Raw genomic sequence first — 22,518 nt, 5'->3', positions numbered from 1 at the left:
AAAAGGACTAAGTAATATTCAATACTAGCATAAGACTACTTTGGCTTTCAAGGTAGGTTATATATAAAGAACCCACTGTAACACTCAATTTTCATAGAATCATAGAATCATTTAGGTTGGAAAAGACCTTCAAGATCATTGAGTCCAACCATCAACAATGCCCACTAAACCACATTCTGGAGTACCCAATCTACTCGCTTTTTGACTACCTCCAGGGATGGTGACTCAACAACTTCCCTGGGCAGCCTATTCCAATGTCTGACAACCCTCTCAGTAAAAAAATTTTTCCTAATATCCAACCTAAATCTCCCTTGTTGCAACTTGAGGTCATTTCCTCTCGTCCTATCTCCAGCCACCTGACAGAAGAGACCATTACCCACCTCACTACAACCCCCTTTCAGGTAGTTGTAGAGAGTGATAAGGCCTCCCCTCAGCCTCCTCTTTTCTAGACTGAACAGCCCCAGCTGCCTCAGCCGCTCCTCATAAGAGTTATGCTCCAGGCCCCTCACCAACTTGGTTGCCCTTCTCTGAACATGCTCCAGCAACTCAATGTCTTTCCTGTAATGAGGGGTGTAAGAGACTGTGTTGGACTATGTTTGTCTTGACATTGCTGACCATTTGCTAGCCTCAGCATCCTGTTGCTGTGGGGGAGTACGCGCTGAAGGCCCTGAAGAAACCACCATATCCGCCTGAAGCTAGCAGTCTCTGTGGAAATGGCTGCACTCTTCGGAAAAACTGCATACTCCTCCCTCGAAAAAGGAACTGAAAGGGACTGGAAAAAGGAACTGAAAGGAACTGCAAGGGATTGAAAATTAGCACTTGGAACTGGGACTTTGGTCATCGTCTGTCTGCTGGAACCTGGAACTTGGACCCCCATCACCTGCACCGAGACCGAGTCAACGGGACATTGCTGGCTTCGTGGTGGTGGTAACTAGTCTTGCTGCACTCTTCCATTCTCTTGCTTAGGTCTTCCTCTTTTTCCTTTCTTCTTCCCTCTGTCCTGTCGTTATTATCAGTTGTTATAGGAAATAAAACTTGTAAGGTTGCACAGCATCTGACCTCGTTTGTGTCTTAATCTTGCTCTTGGGATCGTTTAAGAACCCTCCCCGATATTGGATCAGGACAAGGGGCCCAAAACTGAACACAGTACTCGAGGTGTGGCCTCACCAGTGCCACATACAGGGGAACAATCACCTCCCTGCTCCTGCTGGCCACACTATTTCTGATGCAGGCCAGGATGCCATTGGCCTTCTTAACCACCTGGGCACACTGCTGGCTCATATCCAGCCAGCTGTCAACCAGCATGCCCAGGTCTTTCTCTGCCAGGCAGCTTTCCAGCCACTCTTCCCCAAGCCTGTAGCACTACATGGGGTTGTTGTGACCAAAGTGGAGCACCCGGCACTTGGCCTTGTTGAACCTCATACGATTGGCCTCAGCCTATCCAGACCTCTCTGTAGAGCCTCCCTACCCTCAAGCAGATCAACCCTGCCTCCCAACTTGGTGTTGTCCACAAACTTGCTGAGGGTGCACTCAATCCCCTCATCCAGATCACTGATAAAGATATTAAACAGAACGGGGCCCAACACCGAGCCCTGGGGAACACCACTTATGACCCGCTGCCAACGGGATTTCACTCCATTCACCACAACCCTCTGGGCTTGTCCAGTCAGCCAGTTTTTCACCCAGCGAAGAGTACACTTGTCCAAGCCATGAGATGCCAGCTTCTCAAGGAGTATGCCATGAGACACAGTGTCAAAGGCCTTACTGAAGTCAAGGAAGGTAACATCCTCAGCCTTTTCCTCATCTACTAGGCAGGTCACCTGGTCATAGAAGGAGATCAGGTTGGTCAAGCAGGACCTGCCTTTCATAAACCCTTGCTGACTGGGCCTGATCCCCTGCTTATCCTGGACTTGCCATGTGAGCGCACTCAAGACAAACTGTTCCGTAATCTTCCCCAGTACCGAGGTCAGGCTGACAGGCCTGTAGTTCTCTGGATCTTCCCTCTGCCCTTTCTTGTAAATGGGAGTCACATTGGCAAGCCTCCAGTCCTCTGGGACCTCCCCTGTTGACCAGGATCGCTGATAGATGATGGAGAGTGCCTTGGCAAGGACCTCCACCAGTTCCCTCAGTACTCTTGGATGGATCCCATCAGGTCCCATAGATTTCTGAGTGTCCAGATGGCGAAGCAGGTCCCTAACTAATTCCTCCTGGATTAAGGGGGGTATGTTCTGCTCTTCATCCTTACCTTCCAGCTCAAGGGGTGGAGTACCCTGAGGATGACTGGTCTCCCTGTTAAAGACTGAGGCAAAGAAGGTATTAAGTACCTCGGCCTTTTCCTCATCACTGGTTGCTACTTTCCCTTCTGTATCCGTTAAAGGAAAGATATTCTCCTTGGGATTCTTTTTACTGTTAACATATTTGTAAAAACATTTTTTGTTGTCCCTTACAATAGTGGCCAGGTTTAGTTCTAGCTGAGCTTTTGCTTTTCTAATTTTCTCTCTGTATGATCTAACAAGATCCCTGTACTTCTCCCAAGTTGCCCACCCTTTCTTCCAGAGATGACAAACTTTCCTTTTTTTCTTGAGTCCTAGCAAAAGCTCCCCATTCAGCCAGACCGGTTGTTTTCCTCAGCGGTTCGACTTGCGGCACATGGGAATAGCCTGGTCCTGAGCCATTAAGATTTCCTTCTTAAAGAATGTCCATCCCTCCTGGACCCCCTTTGACCTTCAGGACTGTCTCCCAAGGGACTCTCTCAACCAGTGCCTTGAAGAGGCCAAAGTTTGCCCTCCGGAAGTCCATAGTGGTGGTTTTGCTGACCACCTTCCTTGCATCACCAAGAATTGAGAATTCTACCATTTCATGGTCACTAAGCCCAAGACGGCCTCCGACCATCACACCTCCCATCAGTCCTTCTATGTTCGTAAACAGTAGGTCTAGCAAGGCTCCTCCCCTGGTTGGCTCACCCACCAGCTGTGTCAAGAAGTTATCTTCCACACAGTCCAGGAACCTCCTAGATTGTTTACTCACTGCTGTGTTGTATTTCCAGCAGACGTCTGGAAAGTTAAAGTCCCCCACAAGGACAAGGGCACACGATTCTGAGACTACTGCCAGCCGCTTGTAGAATGATTCATCCGTCTCTTCAACCTGGTCGGGTGGTCTGTAACAGACTCCCAGCACAATATCTGTCTTATTGGCTTCCCCTCTCATCTTCACCCATAAGCACTCCACCTTGTCATCAGAATCGTGTAGCTCTGTAGAGTCAAAACATTCCCTAACATAGAGAGCCACCCCACCACCTCTTCTACCCTGCCTATCCCTTCTGAAGAGCTCGTAGCCATCCATTGCAGCACTCCAGTCATGGGAGTCGTCCCACCATGTTTCCGTGATGGTGACTAAGTCATATCTATCCTGCTGCACAATGGCTTCCAGCTCCTCCTGTTTATTGCCCATGCTGTGTGTGTTGGCCTAGATGCATTTCAGCTGGGTTATCGAATCTACCGCTAACATCGGCATGCTGCCCCCAGGCTCATCTCTGGGGCACCTAGTTTTATCCCTTACCCCCTTAAAACCTAGTTTAAAGCCCTCTTTATGAGCCCCACCATCTCATGAGCAAGGATTCTCTTACCCCTTTGAGATAGCTGGACACCATCTGTCACTAGCAAGCCCGGTGCTGTATAAACCTCCCCATGATCAAAAAACCCAAAATTCCACCTGTGGCACCAGCCTCTGAGCCACGTATTAACCAGGTGTGTTTTCCTGTTCCTTTCAGTATATTTCCCTGCCACTGAAGGGATTGAGGAAAACACTGCCTGTGCTCCCGATCCTTCCACTAATTTTCCCAGTGGCCCGAAGTCGCTTTTGATTGCCTTTGGATTTCTCTCTGCAATCTCATCACTGCCAACCTGCACAACCAGCAATGGGTAATAATCAGAGGTCCGAACCAGACCAGGGAGTTCCCTGGTAAAGTCTTTTAGCTGGGCCTCAGGGAGGCAGCAGACTTCCCTGGGGGATGGGTCAGGACTGCGTATTGGGCCGTCTGTCGCCCTCAGAAGGGAGTCACCTACGACAATTACCGTCCTTTTTCTTTTTTTCAGAGGATGTGAGAATGCGTGGGGCTACCCGACTGAGCCTAGGCACCTCCCTAGATAGGACTTCATCTACACCCTGATCTTCACTGACCTGGTCCTCAAGTTCCAGAGCCCAATACCTGTTGTGCAGGGGCAACTGCGAAGGAGAGGGAGACCAGGAGGGGATTCACCTGCCTCCCCGAGCAGGGACCTGTATCCATTCCCCTCCATCTCTTAGGTCCCCTCCTGCCTGGTGGCAAGAGGGCAGGGGATCCTCCGCTTCTTGCGGAGCCTCCATCTGCTGCCTCTGCCTCAGGGATGGTAGGTGTGGGCCCACCAATCTATCTCCCTCTCACACTCCCTGATACTCCTCAACCTTTCCACCGCCTCCTTCAGCTCTGCCACCAGGCTGAGCAGATCATCAGCCTGGTCACACCTCACACAAGAGGTGTCCCTGCTGCCCTCCGGCATCAGTGACAGACTCAAGCGCTCCGCACATCCAGAGACCCGGACAGCTGCACGTTTACATGGGAGCTCTGTGTGCGTCACCATGTTTTTCCTAACAATGGTTTTCACTCGAGCGGCAACCACACCTGGGTCTCCCTCTAGGCCGACACCCACCGCTTGAGTAGCCTTCTCGGGAGAGGGAGGCTGCGCCCTACCTGCACTCCCTGCCTGCGAGAAGTGACGCGCCGCGCCCTAGTCACCGGCGCTCCTCAGGGCCGTTTAAAACTCCCGCGGTTGCCCCTGGCAACTCCCATGCTGCATCAGCCTCTCTCGCGAGAGCTCCGGCTCTGGGCGGTCCCTCCGCTCTTCCCCGGCGCTGCTGGGCCTGGGGAACCTCCCAGTCCGCGTCCATCTAGCGCTTAGCTGCCGAGTTACCCTTGCCTCTGCTGGCCTCGCCACTGACTGAATGCTGCTGACCGTTACACAGCGTTTAAATCTCCTGCGGTAAAATAGATTTTTGGCAGGTGGTTTGCTTTGCTTGTGGAAGTCTTTGCTTTTGCGTTCAAGGAATACAATGAAAATGGAAGAAGCTTTCTTCAGTTCATAAACATAGCCTTACATAGAAATACACTGAGTTATTTGTCGTGTTTTTTGCTTAGGACTGGTGGTTGATACACATATCATTAATATAATTTTTTTAACTGTATTTTCTCAGGAATAGAATTTGGGGTTTGTTAACAATTGAAAAGTTACCTGTAAAAAAACTGATTGAGAATAGCTATATTTACACGTATAAATCAAGTAGAATTGTTGTTTGAATGTACAGATTTTTCTCTCTTGGATCCACACAATTTAGGCATCCACTACACAGCATTAGATGATGATATCTTTACTCACATCTCACCATTTAGCCTGATGTCTTGGGCAAGCTGTCCTGGTTGTTTACCTCTAAAGCTAACTCAATATGGACTGTGTGCATTAGAAATTGCTTATTTCTAATTGTGTAATTTGGCTCAGAACCAGATTCAGCCTGCACAGTGTAACCTGCAAAACAACCTTCTTTATGCTGTAGAGATGAGGATGTGAAATATCCTCAAAATGCTGAGTAACATTATAATGCTACTTCTTTTGTTGTAAGATCAATAGAAACTTTTTCCTGGTTCTGTTCTTACTAATAACCTGCATCAGGAAGGAGTTTTATGTGTGCTTATGCTTAGCTGTGATTAGCTTTTACTCTTTGTTTTATAATTTACCTGTGAAATGTCACAATTCCTAATTAAAATTATGAATGAGATCACCATGTTCAGTCCTCAATAATACACTTCTGAAATATGCATAGCAAATGACTTAGACTGAGCAAATGTGACATGCTGTGGTCAATCGTAAGGTGTAACAAGATAACTCAGATAAATTGATCCTGTAACCTGATAAACAGAAGACAAAGGCTTCTACTTAATTATATAAAAGGAACTTTTTGATGATTTATGAGTACACAGGACAGAGGCTGCCAGTATAAAACCACAGTAGATAGGAACTCCATTCTTTATCTATGTTTCCAAATCTTCATGCTACCAAACCCAGAAATTGAGGCTTTCTGAATGACTTGCTGCCATCCTGAAAGAGAAGTTCTACCTCAGCCAGAGGTTACAGGCTTGATACAGAAGTCAGTGGGTGAGATCTTTGACATGTATGCAGTTATGAAGGAAAGTTGGGTGATCATAGTCATCCCTTTCTTGCCTAAAAGTGTATGAAATACCAACAGTTATAGCATAATGGGTGAAATATGTGTGTTTAACAGAAAAAATGGCTTCTTTTTTTTCTCCCCAAGAGTTATGCCTGCAGTGCATAAAAGGAGTTTGGAATTTGTACGGTTGTGTTTATACCAAATGTTATTAGCATGCTGGTTAAATTTTGCAGTTTTTCTAGTCTTGTTACTTACAGTGTCCTTTAAAAGAAATAATATTTATGTGTAAACATTTCCTTTCCATAATGTTTCACTGCCTTGTCTTACCCTACCACATTATTTTAAAATGAGAAGACCTAGGGTTTAAATTTGAAGGTGTGTGTTTGTATTGTATACAGTATTTAGAAAATAGTTCAGGAATTCTTTATATGTTTTTTAAACTTTGAGTAAACTCTTCTTCTCTTCTAACATTTGCTTTTATCTTTTCTGCCTTCCAATAGTTTTGACATAATGGAGTTTATTTTGCTTGATGGATTACAGATAACCTTTTCTCATTTATCAGAAATGTGGTACCTTAAATCACATTAGGCCAAATTCTGCTCTACTTGACATCCACACTTCTTTAAATGAAGTAAACAGACTGTCAGTGTTGTAAATGATACTAGGGTTTGGTTAATAACATGCATAGCTTCCTAAATGAGAGAAACCTCAAGCCAGATCGTATTTTATAGGATTCTGTCAGCCATTGCAAGTTTGCCTTGGCCAGAAAATGCAGTATCTAATGATAACAGCCATAAAGCTGAACCAGTCAAATTTCTGACTTCTATTCTGGTTCAGATCCAGCTGTAATTGACATTGGTTGATTCTGTTCTGGTACAAGTTTAGCAGAACAGGCTAGGTTGAGTTAGTTCTGTTCCAGGAGAACAGTAACAGCTCAAAACAGCTTCAGCTTCATGTTTGTTTCAGCCACCTGTGCTTATGATGCATGAATACATGAGAAGCAATACTATGCTCAGAAGGTCTGTTGCCAAAATTATTACAGGTATTAGTTCATAGTAGAAATAACTTTATTTCTGTAAAATTCCTCTGAATTGCTTTTATTGAAACGTTGGATTGCTCTGGACCCTGGAGAGGAACAGATCCCTTCCTCCGAATCTGCTTTTTCCTGTGCAAGTGTTGACTATTTTTGTGGCTTCTTGTTTTATCTGAACCCTTCGAGGTAATTTAATGTTGAGAAAGAATAACTCATAGTAATGTTATTGTCCTTTTATGAACAGATTTCTTAAGGCAAGGGTTTATTTGTTTTTATTTTCATTAGAAGCTTCTGGATAAAATAGAAATTGCTTGTGTATTCTTTCAATGAAAATTACATCTCCACCTACTCATTCTCAGCTTTTGAGCAGCACAGTGTGAGACAGGATGTGCTCTAACCTGCAGGTCATTCTGAAGTCCTTGATATGTGACTAAATAAAAGTACCAGAGAGAAGTAGACACTGGAGCTTATACTGGTTTTCCATATCCCAGCAGGGTTTGGTGCAAAGCAGGAAACGTAAAAACTGGGGCACATATTTTCAGACTTAAAAGGCTGCATGAAGAATTCTTCTATAATGTATTAAAGTATACAGGCAGCTCACGAGTAGAATTAAATTAATAAAAGTGCTATGAATATGACAGTGGCAGGATATAAGCTTGTAAAAAATATACAGAGCAGAGAATGACAAAATCCTGTTTCACATGCTGGGTCCAAACAAGGCAAAAACATTATGAGTTTAGAGAAATTGTCAACAAGTTGCAGAGTTACTAGCTTTCACCAAATTGTGGCCTGTATGACAGACAATTTGTTTAGTGGGGTCTACATGTTTAGAGTGATTCTGATGCTTAAACATAAATGTTATTCTTAGTGCTTGTCTAACTATCCTGCCTGACCTCTATGGAGGGCTGAGGCATGTTAGTCCTTTGTCATATCTGCCATAGCTGTGTGGATGTCTAAAACCTCTAAAATGACATAGAGCACATGTTTTACCAAATTAATCAGTCACATACTCCACAAGTACCAGTATGTGATCACCCAGAACAAAATCCTCTCTTTTAGATTGTTTTAGACACTGTTTCATATTTTGTACTTGCACTAGTGTGGTGGAATTCTGCTCTTCTTCAGTAAGAATTATACAAATGAAATAAGGAACAGAAACCTTTCTTCCACTGTCTTGTTTTATTTTAAAGCTTAAATAAAGTAAATAATTTGTAGTGGGTTGACCTTGGCTGGCTGCCAGGTGCCCATGAAGCTGCTCTATCACTCTTGCTCCATCAACAAGGCATGGGTAGAAAATACAACAAAAAGCTCATGGGTCAAGATAAGGACAGGAACATCACTCCCTATGTTCCTCATTGAGTGACACCACTATTTCTTGTTGACCCTCAATCTGCTACTTTATTCAGCAAACTGTAGAAAACCAACATGAGTTTCTCCACAAGGGATAACAGATTGTTTCAGAGAATAAGTAACTTTGTCTTGCCAGAGGAATGATGTTGCAGGGGACACAGTATCTTTGGTTCAAATCACAATCCAAAATCAAGTGATTTCTATCCCTCTAACTTTTGCCTAAAACTGTTCTGTTGTACTCTGATTACTACAATTTTTGTATTAGCTACTCAGATTTCTACCTTTCCTTTCCTTTCCTTTCCTTTCCTTTCCTTTCCTTTCCTTTCCTTTCCTTTCCTTTGCTTTTGCTTTTGCTTTTCTTTTTCCTTTTCCATTCTCTTTTCTTTTTTCTTTTCTTCACGTTTTCTTAACTTCTTGGTTCCAGTGGGAACATATTAATACAAAGAACATTTATTCTTGTGGCATGTTTTATCTCAACAGAACTTGGAATCACCAAATAACTCAAAGGAGACCTTATTCTTCCACAGCAGTTTCTATAGCAATTAGCATAGCTTGTCTAGATGGCATCTGCAGTTGTATGTTTTTTCCTATTAGTTTTTCTTTTACAGTGTCTTTCTCCCACTTGACATATGGAAAGCTGCATGCTCACTCATAATCTGCAAGCATATTATTTGGCATGTTGGTGTTTGGCTGTGTATCTGTTACCTGGCCAGGCAGCTCAAAGGTGTTTAGTCAGTTTTCCTTTCACAGGAAGCATTCAGTTGACCATAGGCATAAATTCCTCTTGGGTTTGAAGCAGCAAAAGAACACATTGTTTCTTTCTGCTGTAGCTGAATAGGTAATGACAATTCTTTGCTACTTGTCAGTTTTATTGAACCTTCAGATCAACCTCTCATCCAATCTTTAATGAAATAGGAAGAAGCAGAGGAAAGGACATTTGATCTTGGATATCATTATCAATGTCTAGTTTCAGACTTGCAAGAAAGAGCATAATAGTACAAGGTTCCAGTTGCCCATGGTGTGAAGTACTAAGATAGATTTTACTTTTTGACAGCTGTGTGTTTTTCTGCAGCAAGAGGAATTATTAACCACTTAATTTATTTTAATCAATTAGAAAGTTAACTCATAATTTCACAGATTTTCCTAGCTATATAGCTGTTTGAATTGTAGCAATAGACCAAAAATTCAAATAATAGAATCATAGAATGGTTTGGGTTGGAAGGGACCTTTAAAGGTCATCTAGTCCAACCCCCCTGCAGTGAGCAAGGACATCTTCCACTAGATCAAGTTGCTCATAGCCCCATCCAACCTGACTTTGAATGTTTCCAGGAATGGGGCATCTAACACCTCTCTGGGCAACCTGTTCCAGTGTTTCACTCATCCTAAAAAATTTCTTCCTTATATCTAGTCTAAATCTATCCTCCTTTAGTTTAAAATCATTATGCCTTGTCCTATCACAACAGGGCCTGCTAAAAAGTTTGTCCCCATCTTTCTTATAAGCCCCCTTTAATATTGAAAGGCCACAATAAGGTCTCCTGAGAGCCTTCTCTTCTCCAGGGTGAACAATCCCACCTCTCTCAACCTTTCTTCATAGAAGTGGTGCTCCAACCTTTTGATCATTTTTGTGGCCCTCCTCTGGACCCACTCCAACAGGTCCATGTCTTTCCTGTACTGAGGACTCCAGAGCTGGGTGCAGGACTCCCGGTGGGGTCTCACCAGAGTGGAGTAGAGGGGCAGAATCACCTCCCCCGACCTGCTGGCCACGCTTCTTTTTATGCAGCCCAAGATACAGTTGGTTTTCTGGGCTGCCAACACACCTTGCTGGCTCATGTCCAGCTTTTCATTCACCAGTATCCCCAAATCCTTCTCCACAGGGCTGTTCTTGATCCCTCCGTCCCCCCACCTGTATTGATACTGGGGGTTGCCTTGACCCAGGTGCAGAACCTTGGATTTGGCCTTGTTGAACCTCATGAAGTTCACATGGACCCACTTCTCAAGGATATCAGGATCCCACTGGATGGTAACCTTTCTCTCAACTGCACCACTCAGCTTGGTGTCATCTGCAAACTTGCTAGGCATGCACCCAATCCCATTATGTCATTGATGAAGGTATTTTATAGTACTGGTCCGATATGGAACCCTGAGGGACAGCACTTGTCACTGATCTCCATCTGGACTTTAAGCCATTGACCACTACTCTCTGGATGCAACCATCCAACCAATTCCTTATCCACCAAACAGTCTATCCATCAAATCCATATCTCTCCAATTTAGAGAGAATGACATTGTTGGGGACTGTGTCAAAGGCCTTACAGAAATCCAGATAGATGACATCAGTAGCTCTTCCCTTGTCCACTGATGTAGTCACTCCGTAATAGCAGGCCACTAGGTTGGTCACGCAAGATATGCTGGCTGTCTCGAATCACCTCCCTGTCCTCCATCTGCCTTAGCATAGCTTCTAGGAGGATCTGTTCTGTGATCTTCCCAGGCACAGAGGTGAGACTAACAGGTTGGTAGTTCCCAGGGTCCTCCTTTTTACGCTTTGTAAAAATGGATGCAATGTTTCGCTTTTTCCAGTCACCAGGGACTTCAGCTGACTGGCATGACTTTTCAGATATGGAGAGTGTCTGGGCAACTACATCAGCCAATTCCCTTAGGACTCTGGGACGCATCTTATCAGCATATCTAACACAGATTTTAACCAATCATACAAAACTTGAATGCAATATGGTCTATGTGCTACTAAAGATGAGACACAAGGAAAATGCATATGCATTTACGGGGGGGGGGGGGGGGGGGGCGGGACGGGGACAGAAAAAACCCTGAAATTTAGATATACTCCGGTTAAATAGTAGATGCAATATATCCGCATATGCATATCTGTATGCATACATATACCACCTATTTTATTCAGTGTAGATTCTGAGTCAGTGGAGGGGGTTGTTTGTTTTCTTTATCCAGGTATGTAATATTGGATTTTTCTCCAGATAAAAAAAGTATTTCTGAGACTGTTACTACTTTTACACTCAGGCTCCTGCAGGAAATAAAAACACAGCATATTGAAACTAGGTTTCAGCGGACTGCAACCCCAAAACAAACATTGAAGGACTTACAGAAACAGATGTACTTGTTTCAAGCTCCGTAGCTTTTTATTATCAACACTGAACCTTTTTTAGGGTTATGTTCATACAGTGGTAGAGAAAAACAATCAATTCTTTGTTGCCATCCACTGCTTATTAATGTCTATAACAAATCCTATGTTTGTATATAGCAAATGAAGGAAAAAAATAAGCATTATCTTCTACTTTGTCTTTGATCTACAAATCCAAACACATTACCAGTATTATGACAGTCATATGTTCCCATGGCAATTTATTTGTTTTCTGCATTCCCTTTGTGATCGGGCTGAATTACAAAATCCCTTTCCCAGTGGAAAAATCAACTTGTATGAAAAAAAGGCATGGAACATCACCACTAAAACCAGCCCATAGTCTCAGTTAAGAGACAAACGATTCTGAGGATTTAGAAAATAGAACAATCTACTTCTGGATGGCCACTTCTGGTCAGATTCAAAACCTGCTAACAATGACCTTATAAGGGAACCTGAGACTGCTTCCTCTTCTGTATTTCTGGGTACAATCTTTTGAGTGCAAACATTCTCCAACATGATGGCAAAAACTAAGACAATCTATGTAAGATGCATAGAACCTCTTTCAGTTGACATAGGCATAGTGTACGTTATTGTCTGCACATTCACTTCTAAATCTCTAGGTTATATAGATTTGCAGCATTTGCACATGTTTGGCTTGGTTCTGTTCTATGAAATAGGCAAGTGGAGGAAGCATTTGCAGAACTCCATTTGCAAGAATTTAATTTATCTGTTAGGGAAGTTTGAAACCTAGTTTGAAAATATGAACCCTTGTTCCACTGAAATGATCTCAAATTTAGTTGAATTAGCATAGCAGTTGTCTAGTTCCAGCACCGGGGTATGTGTGTCTAACCCAGCTGGAGGCAACCTCACGAGTCATGGAATTGGAGACATTTTCAACAATCATGTCTTTCCCATTTCTGAATCCATTAGAAAGGTGAATACTTACCTGGTTACTAAAAACAGCAGCATCACTGCAGTCTCTTCTATTAATGTAAAGGCTAGCTACTTTGGGCATTTTCCTTTGAAAGCAATAGAGTAGAATGGAATAGAATAGAACTATATTTTTCCTTAAGACAGATTTTAATTCTCTTAGTATTTTCAGTTGCAAATTTGTCAACAGTAATGAATTAATGCTGCCAGACCTCAATGAATAGAAAAATAAGTTATGGTGTCAATAAAAACAAACAAACAAAATCTTTAAAAATGTTTGCTGGACTTGATTAGGTGCAGCTATGTCTAATGTATGCTAGATGTTTTCCTGTGGGTCAGAAGCCACTACTCTTGACTGGAAAACCGGCAGTCTGAGAACTCTCTTAAAGTTGCTTTTTTGGGCCACCATAGCCTAGAACTCTGAAATAATGGATTCTAGATCTGAGCTGAAAACAAGTTTTGTCCAAATCCTAGTAAAATACCAGATCTGTGTGATACCTATGTGACTGAGGCAAAAGAACTTGTCACTTTTTTTTGAACTGCATCACTCGAGCTGTACTGATGGTACACCATTGTACTTTGTTTTTCAAATGACTTTAAGAAACAGGGAATGACATAGTTTGTTCCTTCACGTTTTCTGAGTACTGATATGACCCCAGAACGTAATTTCTAGCTTTGTACTTCCATTTTTCCATTTGGCCTTTAGGGACAGTGTTGGTGATCTACTTTTCGAAGGCTTCTGACACCTACACAAAACCTATAAAAGAGCTAGGCTTTAGTACAAATACAACATGCTATCTCACAGTCTCTTTGTGATCTTGCATTGCGTTCTCAGGACCAACCACATCTTTCAAATTCCAGGTCTTATTATTGGCCAGCAGGACTAGGGAAGTGATTGTCCCCCTCTAGCTGGCACTGGTGAGGCCACACCTCAAATACTGTGTTCAGTTTTGGGCACCTCACTACAAGAAAGACATCGAGGTGCTGGAGCATGTCTGAAGAGCAATGAAGCTGGTGAAGGGTCTAGAGAACAAGTGCTATGAGGAGTGGCTGAGGGAACTGGGGTTGTTCAGTCTGCAAAAAAGGAGGCTGAGGGGAGACCTTATCACTCTCTACAGCTACCTGAAAGGAGGTTGTAATGAAGTGGGCGTATGTCTCTTTTCCCAAGTTACAAGTGATAGGACAAAAGGAAATGCCCTCAAGTTGCGCCAGGGGAGGTTTAGATTGGATATTAGGAAAAATTTCTTCACTGAAATTGAAAGGATTGTCAAGCATTGGAACAGGCTGCCCAGGAAAGTGGTTGAGTCACCATCCCTGGAGGTATTTAAAAGATGTGTAGATGTGATACTTAGGGGCATGGTTTAGTGGTGGACTTGGTAGTGTTAGGTTAACGGTTGGACTCAATGAGCTTAAAGGTCCTTTCCAACCTAAATGATTCTTTGATTCTATGATTCTATGATTCTACAGTAGCAAAGATGCTTTCACCGTCTTTGAATTTTTGAAGGCACTAACAATGAAGGTATCCAAGAATCCAAGTATCCTTTTTTTATATATGAGATACCTACATTCATTGCTGCTGACTATCCTTCCGTGTTCTTTCAAATCGAATTCTCTTGAATTTCATTCTGAGATTGTTATAATTTACCTGCCACCTGTTTTTTTTCCCCTTGGGAAAAGGCTCCTTATAATAGGATGGGGACAGAGGGTCACCTTTATCTGTCTATAAATTATAAGGTGAATGTCAAATTTGTGTTCTCATGCCTATGTTTGACTCCTAGAGAGAGATAAAAAGAACATAGAGGTTTCATTAAAATAAGTAGGAACTTGATTATGTCTGTTCTGGTAGTCATGCTGTGTTAAAACTGTTGTCAGTTTATATTATAAATTAAACTTATGTTATAGGCTTTGCATTTCTCTGTATTTTCAGAGAGCTTCTAAACATTGTATTCTAAATACTGTGCATGAAGAGCTTAGTCTGCAAGGAGGGCTTCAGCTGGAAGTTTCAGCTGGACAAACTTGGAGGAATCAAGGGTAGCAATCTGAAAATCAAGTCATTGGTTTCCCTGCAGAATATCTGCTTTCACCTCTAACAATATCTTTGGTTCCTCATGGTTTTTTTTCACATTTCTTAATGCAGTCATTCTAAAACACGAACATTTTCTTTAGTCGTTTTTATTAGTAGAAAAAGCGTGACACTGTGTTTGAGTTGGAACTGAGTGAAGACTACAAGATCAGAGAGCATTATTAGCCTCCAAAAGTATAAGATGATTAAATTTTCATTCATTACATATAAAGTTAAATTGTTGAGTCAATTTCATTACAGTTATTAAATATGTTAATTTTAGTCACTGAATGGCCAATAACTTCTGCCTATATTTATCTTCATAGACTCATCCACTTACAAATGTCAACATTTTCTATCAAGAACAGACAAAATTCCACCATCTATATTCCTGACCTAATTAGAAAAATTATAGCATCGAAGTCTTTCTAGTCCTTTAAAGGGAATTCTAGGTTTTCAGGGCTTCTAAAGTTCAGGTATTGATACAGATACTTAAAATAGAGGTACAGAAAAACATTATATTCCAAAGTTTGAATACAACATTGCAAGCTCCTTGTGTGAAATTCACTAGGAGACTTCTATGCCAACAGACCATTCAACAAAAAGGGAAAGTTGATGAATTTTTTGACAAGAGCACTGACATTGGCTGAAATTAATATTAAACCTCTAATTCCATGTCTAGCCACTCTCTCCCATGGTCTTCTGTTATTCAGTCTCCAAATTTGTAAGTTAGCTCTCATTCTCATCACTAAGTATTCTCATTCACTTTTCAAGCAATGTGTATGGGAGGTGGAATTTACCAGGAAAAATAAATATCCTATTGCTAGTAAATCATTGGTTGGAACTTAAGTTTATTCATTATGATTGAAATATATGCATTACAAATTAAAACATCAAAAACAAGCTACAAAGGATTACTATTTAAAAATATGAAAACAAGCAATTATAGGCAGCTGTTGGATATTGTAAATGCCACCTGAATTTGTGGACTCTCTTAATGCTTCCAGTAAATTATATTTTATACCATTGATACTATTTAATGTATTGCTGAACAGAATCCCCCACAAAAAAGATAAAAGAGGAAGAGGGAAAAAGTAAGGGAGTAAAAGCCACAAGAAAATCTCTTCTAGCATCCCAAGGAAGTTTTGTAAAAAATAAGAAATATTATTTTTATAAAAGATAAGAAGTATCAATGACCTAGATGAGAAATGCCAAGAGTAAAAAAGTCTGAACCTAGTTACTGCACAATCCATAGAGTGTGTGAAACTTAAATTAGCATATGTAGGGTAGTGGGAAGAACGTGGTTATTTTGAGTTGTCATAGTCCATACAGTTGTAGAATATAGGTGTGAAGTTTCCTATAAGTTTCAAGAAATCCAGCTCTGTTCAGCAGAAGAATCATCTTCTATCAGTCTCTGTTTTACATAAATCAATGACTTCATAAAAATGGAAAATGAAACATGAAATAATGGTTGAGAAAGAAGATTGAAAAGACAGTACCACGTAGTTTTCTTGACAAACTAGGCAAACCATCAAAATTATGGCTGCAGAGGTCTGTCAGGATTAAATTCAATTAAAGACAAATATTACAGTTTTGCAGATCATTTGTTTTCATTATCCATTAGTTAAAAAGAAATGTTGTGGCACCTAACACTCACACAGGTTACTTAGTTATGACAGAAATCAGCTTAGCTACATTTGTGTTTCTACACAGAACATTGGAGGATTTTTGAAAAGAAAAGAAAAGAAGTAAAATTTAAACATTAAAGAAACAAAACAAGTATTATGATAAAGAAACAAAACAAGTATTATGATAAAGGACTCAGTCACATGTTAACAAAAAGCCATGGATATTTTCTATTGTCTACTTTTTGACTGTTACATGGTGTACCTTGAGAAATATTTACATTTGTATAATTAACCACGAAGATTCTCTGATCCTTGATCCATGTTTAGAAGGCAGAAGAGGGATGACTGGCTGACCAGGAAGGAGGGCTGAGAACCCCTTTCTGAAGTGGCACAGATGGCTTTTCCTTGCTGGGTACTGCCTTACATCCTATAAATCCAATACAGCATTTTCTCTACTATAAATCCTTGTAATCTCTTGTTTAGAGATGTGCCAGGGTAAGGAGGCGGGGGGGGTGTGGAATGAAGTGTCCTTGAGATGTCTTGGATATGACATATCCTTAGCTGCTGCTTAAATTCACAGTGGGGTGAGACAGGGACCAATGAAGTTACTGCCATGTGGAATGACTGTGAAAGCATTTAGGTTGCTGGATTGGGAAAGAAGGGAGAGAAAATTAAAGGCAACCATGATCTGATAAGCACAGTTCAGGCAATAAATCTACCTGCAAAATACAGTGGGAAATCTCACAAGAAAATCTTATCTAAGAAAATCTTATCTAACTGAAAGAAACTTTGAAAGGCAAAATTTTTACTCAAGCTACTTTAACTATTTAGTGTTCTTTCTTGGGCAACTATTTCAGCAGCAGCAAAATGTACCTATGTAAAATGAAGGGGAGGAAGTAGGTAGGAGATAAACTTTTTCAGACTTTGGAAGCATTTGTATCAGTTTTGCTGTAAATGTTAGAAAAGTGCTGATGCTTTAACATTCTACATCTTTTTGCTCACAATCGAGAGGATTTCTCATGCTCGTCTGCATAAATGGCATACCTGTTCCTCCCAGGGAGTTTCACTTTATATAGAAATTTTGTATCACTGTAACATTTTCATAGGAACTTGTTTCTTACAAAGAGTCAAAGAGGACTTGCAGAATGCTCCTCACATTCTGCATATTAATGTGTATCTTTTATATGTTTTGCCAGTATCTTGTACCCTAGAGAGCTCCCTGTGATTCTGCATATTATTCTTCTCCTATCAGCCTCACGACACAAATTTGTACCTCACTTTGAGCCATTATCAACCTTACAGTGCCAGTATGCCATTTGACAAAGGAATTCTTAATGGCCAACATTGATATGCCACATAGCATAATGTCACGTCTCTGTCATACATTTCAGGCTTCCAAAACCCATGGGTCCTCACTGAACAGCATAGGTCCACTTCCAGAACATCTCCCCATGTTCCTCAGGTTACCAGCTATTTCCATGCTTCCTAGTGCAATGCAATGCTTTCATATGTACAACACATCCACACCACTTCCAAGGACACCATGTCACAGGGAACTTGCCTAGCTCATGGCTCCTTGCCCCAATGAAGCAATTCCCCCTTGCCTTTCACAGTTTGTTCAGCAATAATTTTGTGTTCAGCCCTTCATATCCTGTAGTACAGGACTTTCCCGATGCAGAGCACATTGGACCCAATACCCCTTTGACAGAACTCATCAACACACAAACTTTATTAGTTTATGTGGGAGTAAGGAGGAGAAGGGCCAGAGTAAAATAACAGATGCAGAGAAGAGGGCAAACTAGGGTGACAAGGATTGATGGGGACTTGAAGAAGGAAAGGAAATGAAAAGATGTGCTTGGACAGAAAGGGAGCTTCTTTGGATCACAGAAAATTGATATGGAGATCTGTATGTTGGCTAGAGGCCAAATAGTCCCTGCTTTTCCTTCCTGTTGAGAATGTGAGTAAAATCCTCATACTTCAAAGTCTGACAACATTTAAGCACATGACTACTCTGTCTAGTTGTCTGGAATTCCACCTTTGTCTAGGAAGGAGTTTGAATGTATTCAAATGTCTTCCCAAATCAAAACTGCAGATTTCATGTTTGAGCTCAAAGAGAGTCTTTATGCCTGCAGTACATAGCCCTGAAAATCAAGAGTTGCAGGATGAAAAGTTGAATAATCATTTTGTTGCAATGGTCCTGCAGAGCACAACTATAATAAATGTTTCTGTTACACTTCAAGTCTGCACAGGCAACTGTTGACAGAAATCCACCAAATATGTATTTGTCAAGACTAGTTTTAATGTTATTACCCATTTTCATTTTAGGTACTTGTACAAATACACCATAAAATCTACTTATAATTAATGGTATCTTGTCATTCCCTGCCCCTCCTTCCCTGTTTTTATAGAAATGTATAAAATAGAAGTTATTTGTCATTAATAAACAATGATTTAATAACAATTAATAAACAATAAAACAATGTCAAACCATAAATAAGTTATCAAAACCACAGTATTGTAGATTCAGAAGTGATTCTGTTTGTTCCATGGATTTAGTGTACCCAGCTTTCGTGCTGTTTTCAGAATTATAAGGTAGGTCCTTACCACAGAGCTTTACTACTTACTTGATATTCTCCAGTGTTTTGTCCAGTCAATCTTTAAAATACTTGAACTTCTAGGATTTCCCAGTAACATTACCCGATGGCTTCATAGCTTCAGACGCCTCATCCATGTGAATCCAAGAATTTCTGTTGTCTTCTGTAGGAGTTGTATTGGCTGTCTAGACCACAGCTGGAAGACATGTTCTGACCATCATCATGAATTTTGGGGGTTTTATCATTCCATTATTTCTAGCTTGACATATATTCATGCCAACCAATGAAGGGAGCATGTTCATCCTTCTACTGAAGTAAAATAGAATGTTGCCTTGAGTAATTTTTCTTTCTCACTGTTGGGAAATCTTATTGTCAAGTTTCTCTCTGTGCTGCCTCTCCTCTTCTACACGTGCAATAATTGACTTTTTTCTTATTTATTATTGTTTTCTAAAAGTGCTCTATGTTTTAGGATTTTTGGGGTGTGGAAGAGAAAACAGGGGAAAAGAAAATTGCTATGAGCTCCTTGCTCTTGTGTTGTTACCTAGGAGCATGGGAAATACAATTCAGGTGTCAACCATTCTTCCATCTAAGCTACTTCCTTGCTCCAAGTGAGGCAATACAGGAAAGTGCAAAAAAAAGAAATTGGTTTAAAAATACCTTTAATATTTTTCCATAAAACCTGCTAGTAAGTAACTCTTACTCAACTAACCAACTCTCATTTTTTATATTTCACTTTCACTACATATATACTTTATGCTGCAATCTTAGAGGCAGCTATGGGTATGCATATTTTTTATGATAATTCTTCACTAAATACTAGGTTCTTCACTTTGTAAACATTTTCAGACTTTTATTTTAATGGAATCATTTTTGTTTGGGCAGGTTTTTAATACTTTTTAAACTATTTTATCTTTAAAAAGCTCTTTCTTTTCACACAGATCCAAATCATTGTTATAACTCTGAGATTCATGTCCAGTGAATCTGGATACCTGATTAAGATACCTCCTTCTATTATATTTCACATATTTTCTGCTCTACTTCCTTGAGTTTTAATTATTAGTGGGGCATTCTGAGAATTTGAAATTTTCACTAGATGAATTTAGACTTCCACTAGATGAATGTACATTAGAATCTTGATTTTATTTGAACATTCTCAGCTTTTAATACCTTCTTTATTACATGTTGAACCCTTAGCATTGCTAATCATATGAGTAACTGACATTTCATATTACAAGACCCTGTTTTCACTTGCTTGAAACTTTGCCAAACTTTATTCACTGGAGGTGAGATTTTTCATGCGGAGTATGTATGTAACCACAATGTAACAGGAGGGTAAATCCAATGTTAAGCTCTGAGAATCAGACAAAACCCACTATGATTTTATGTCAATTACAGGACAACAAATTCACTACTGATTCACTTTTTTTTTTTAATAACACCTTAAAAAAACTAATTCTGTACTAAATGAGGTGTCACCTGTCTACCTGGAACTGATTTAGAGCAGTTATAAACAGTGTAAAGTGAACATAAATGCCATTATTTCATGCTCTGATGGAACAAAAATATCATCATGTGCCCAAACCAAAACCAAATCATATCTGTACAATCAGTCTACTCAGTACGGTCTTGGAACTATAGACTAAATCTTACTAATGCAATCATTTCTGAAAATTAAATCAGAGTTAAAAAACTATGGGAAGTTCTACTTTGAAATAATATAGTACCTTCATTGATAAGTCTTAAAATTTGGCATGGCTGGCCTTTGTGTCATCCATGCTTTGCCATCTTTGTGAAATTTTTCATAAATTTGACCAATTTATAAGACTTTGAAATACTGTGAAGACAGAAACCCTCAGATGCCCCTTAGGCTTTGGCTGTTAAATCTCAGGATAATTACCAGTTGAACAAGAAGCTTAAAAAATCACATGGTACAGGAGAAAGGTAAAGGAGAACTGACAACTTAAGGTTACTGGAGGACAGTTGGTTAAGATGAATCACTAAAGTGGATTTGCTATATAAGGCTGATGGTGACTAGGACTACGACTGAGTAAAATATACAGGAAATAGAGAAGCAGATGCAAGATTGTCAAGTGAAGAGCTGAACTGGCCAAGCAGAGATGCTGAGATAAGATATTAATGGTGGTGAGAATGAATGAACAGAGAGCTAGCAGTGAGCAAGCCAACAAGCAGTCTTGAACTGTCCCCCTCCCACAGTCTTGAAAAAAGCTGAAAATATTTACATTTCATCGCTCTTTCATTTTCTATCACATACTGTACAACATGGAAATCAGTTTACCTCCTAAACCACCGTGCACAGGTGTGTGCATACATACGTATACATTAGATCAAGTATCTGAAATTAGGAAATGACAAATGGATGTTGCCTTGCAACTTAAATACACAAGAATTAAACAACCTTGAACTAAAGAATTTATTTTCCATAGGACCTTGTCTCAGTCATTACATAGACTGGATGCTCAGGTGATGAATCACTCATTTTCTTCATTTATTGAAAAACTTGAAAAGTGTCTAGCGAATGAGAAGACTTAAAATGGGTGATCTCACCTTTAGGGAATGTTAAGTTTTGATTGTGAATAAACCTACAAAAATATGAGTGTTTCAGAAGGTAAGAGAAATCCAAATATTTCACTGTGGCATTTTCATATGACATTTTTTAACATATTTACTTTGTAAGATACTACCGGTCTTTTTTTTTTTTTTTTTTTTTTTTTTTTAAGAATGTTAAAATACAAGGTGCTTTTATTACTTGGAACCAGTTCTTTTCCACAAAAAGCTGACAAGAACTTCATTTTGGTTTAATCTGTACAGCTATTTTTCAAATTTTTCTTCTTGAGCTCTGAAAAATAATCTATTATTCACAAATCTCAATAAAATGTATAACACCTTGGAGGATGATATTCTACATTTTCCTGTTGTACAAGCTGTGTGAAGATAGACAAGTCATTTACACCACATTTTTCTAAGGTGGTCTGTAGTTATATATTCCTCATTTTCTGAGTGTTCAACATGAGACCTGGAGTCTCATTTGAAAAACTGTTGAGCGGTAACTATTTTGAACTATTCTTTGAATTTTTAAGTTCTACAAAATGCTAACTGTTTTGTAAAATCAGGTCCTATTTCTCTGACACGGTATTCTGAATGACTTAGCACTTTTCACCCTGTGTCTCAGATTGCCATCAGAAAATAAACTTAATACAATACCTTCCTCTCACAGAAGTTTTGTGAAGATAAATGAATATATGTGAAGTACAAAAGTACCGCATAAATAACCTGTTAAAGAGTTAATGAAAATAGCTAAATATTTGATTCTACAATGTGAAGCTTCTAGTAGTTTGCCTTAACCAAGCCCTAGAACCGTTAAAAGACTAAAAAAAATATATCAAAACCCCTCTGAATAGCAAGCCAGTAACCATTTTATATGTCACATTGAATATTAAGGAATCCTGCAAGGAAGAGACACTGTGCTGAGCAGTAAATGAAGGCCAACTTACTGTGGCACAGAAAATTTTCTCTCTGACAATTCCTTGTGTTTGAGTTTTTGCTTGCAAAGT

General features: G+C 40.2%; 1 long non-coding RNA gene across 1 annotated transcript; it reads right to left on the bottom strand.

The window, feature by feature from the left end:
• Positions 1–417: 417 nt before the first annotated feature.
• LOC115336551 lies at positions 418–10,271 on the bottom strand. The gene is made up of 3 exons (XR_003921820.1): positions 10,154–10,271; positions 7,693–7,697; positions 418–429 (listed from the first exon to the last, which is right to left on the bottom strand). It is a non-coding gene; the product is annotated as an uncharacterized LOC115336551 (long non-coding RNA).
• Between the last annotated feature and the right edge of the window lie 12,247 nt (positions 10,272–22,518).

The sequence above is a fragment of the Aquila chrysaetos genome, chromosome Z, assembly GCF_900496995.4.
Source record: "Aquila chrysaetos chrysaetos chromosome Z, bAquChr1.4, whole genome shotgun sequence".
Taxonomy (NCBI): domain Eukaryota; kingdom Metazoa; phylum Chordata; class Aves; order Accipitriformes; family Accipitridae; genus Aquila; species Aquila chrysaetos.
Note: the sequence above shows the minus strand (reverse complement) of the source record. Positions and strands in the feature narration are given on the sequence as shown.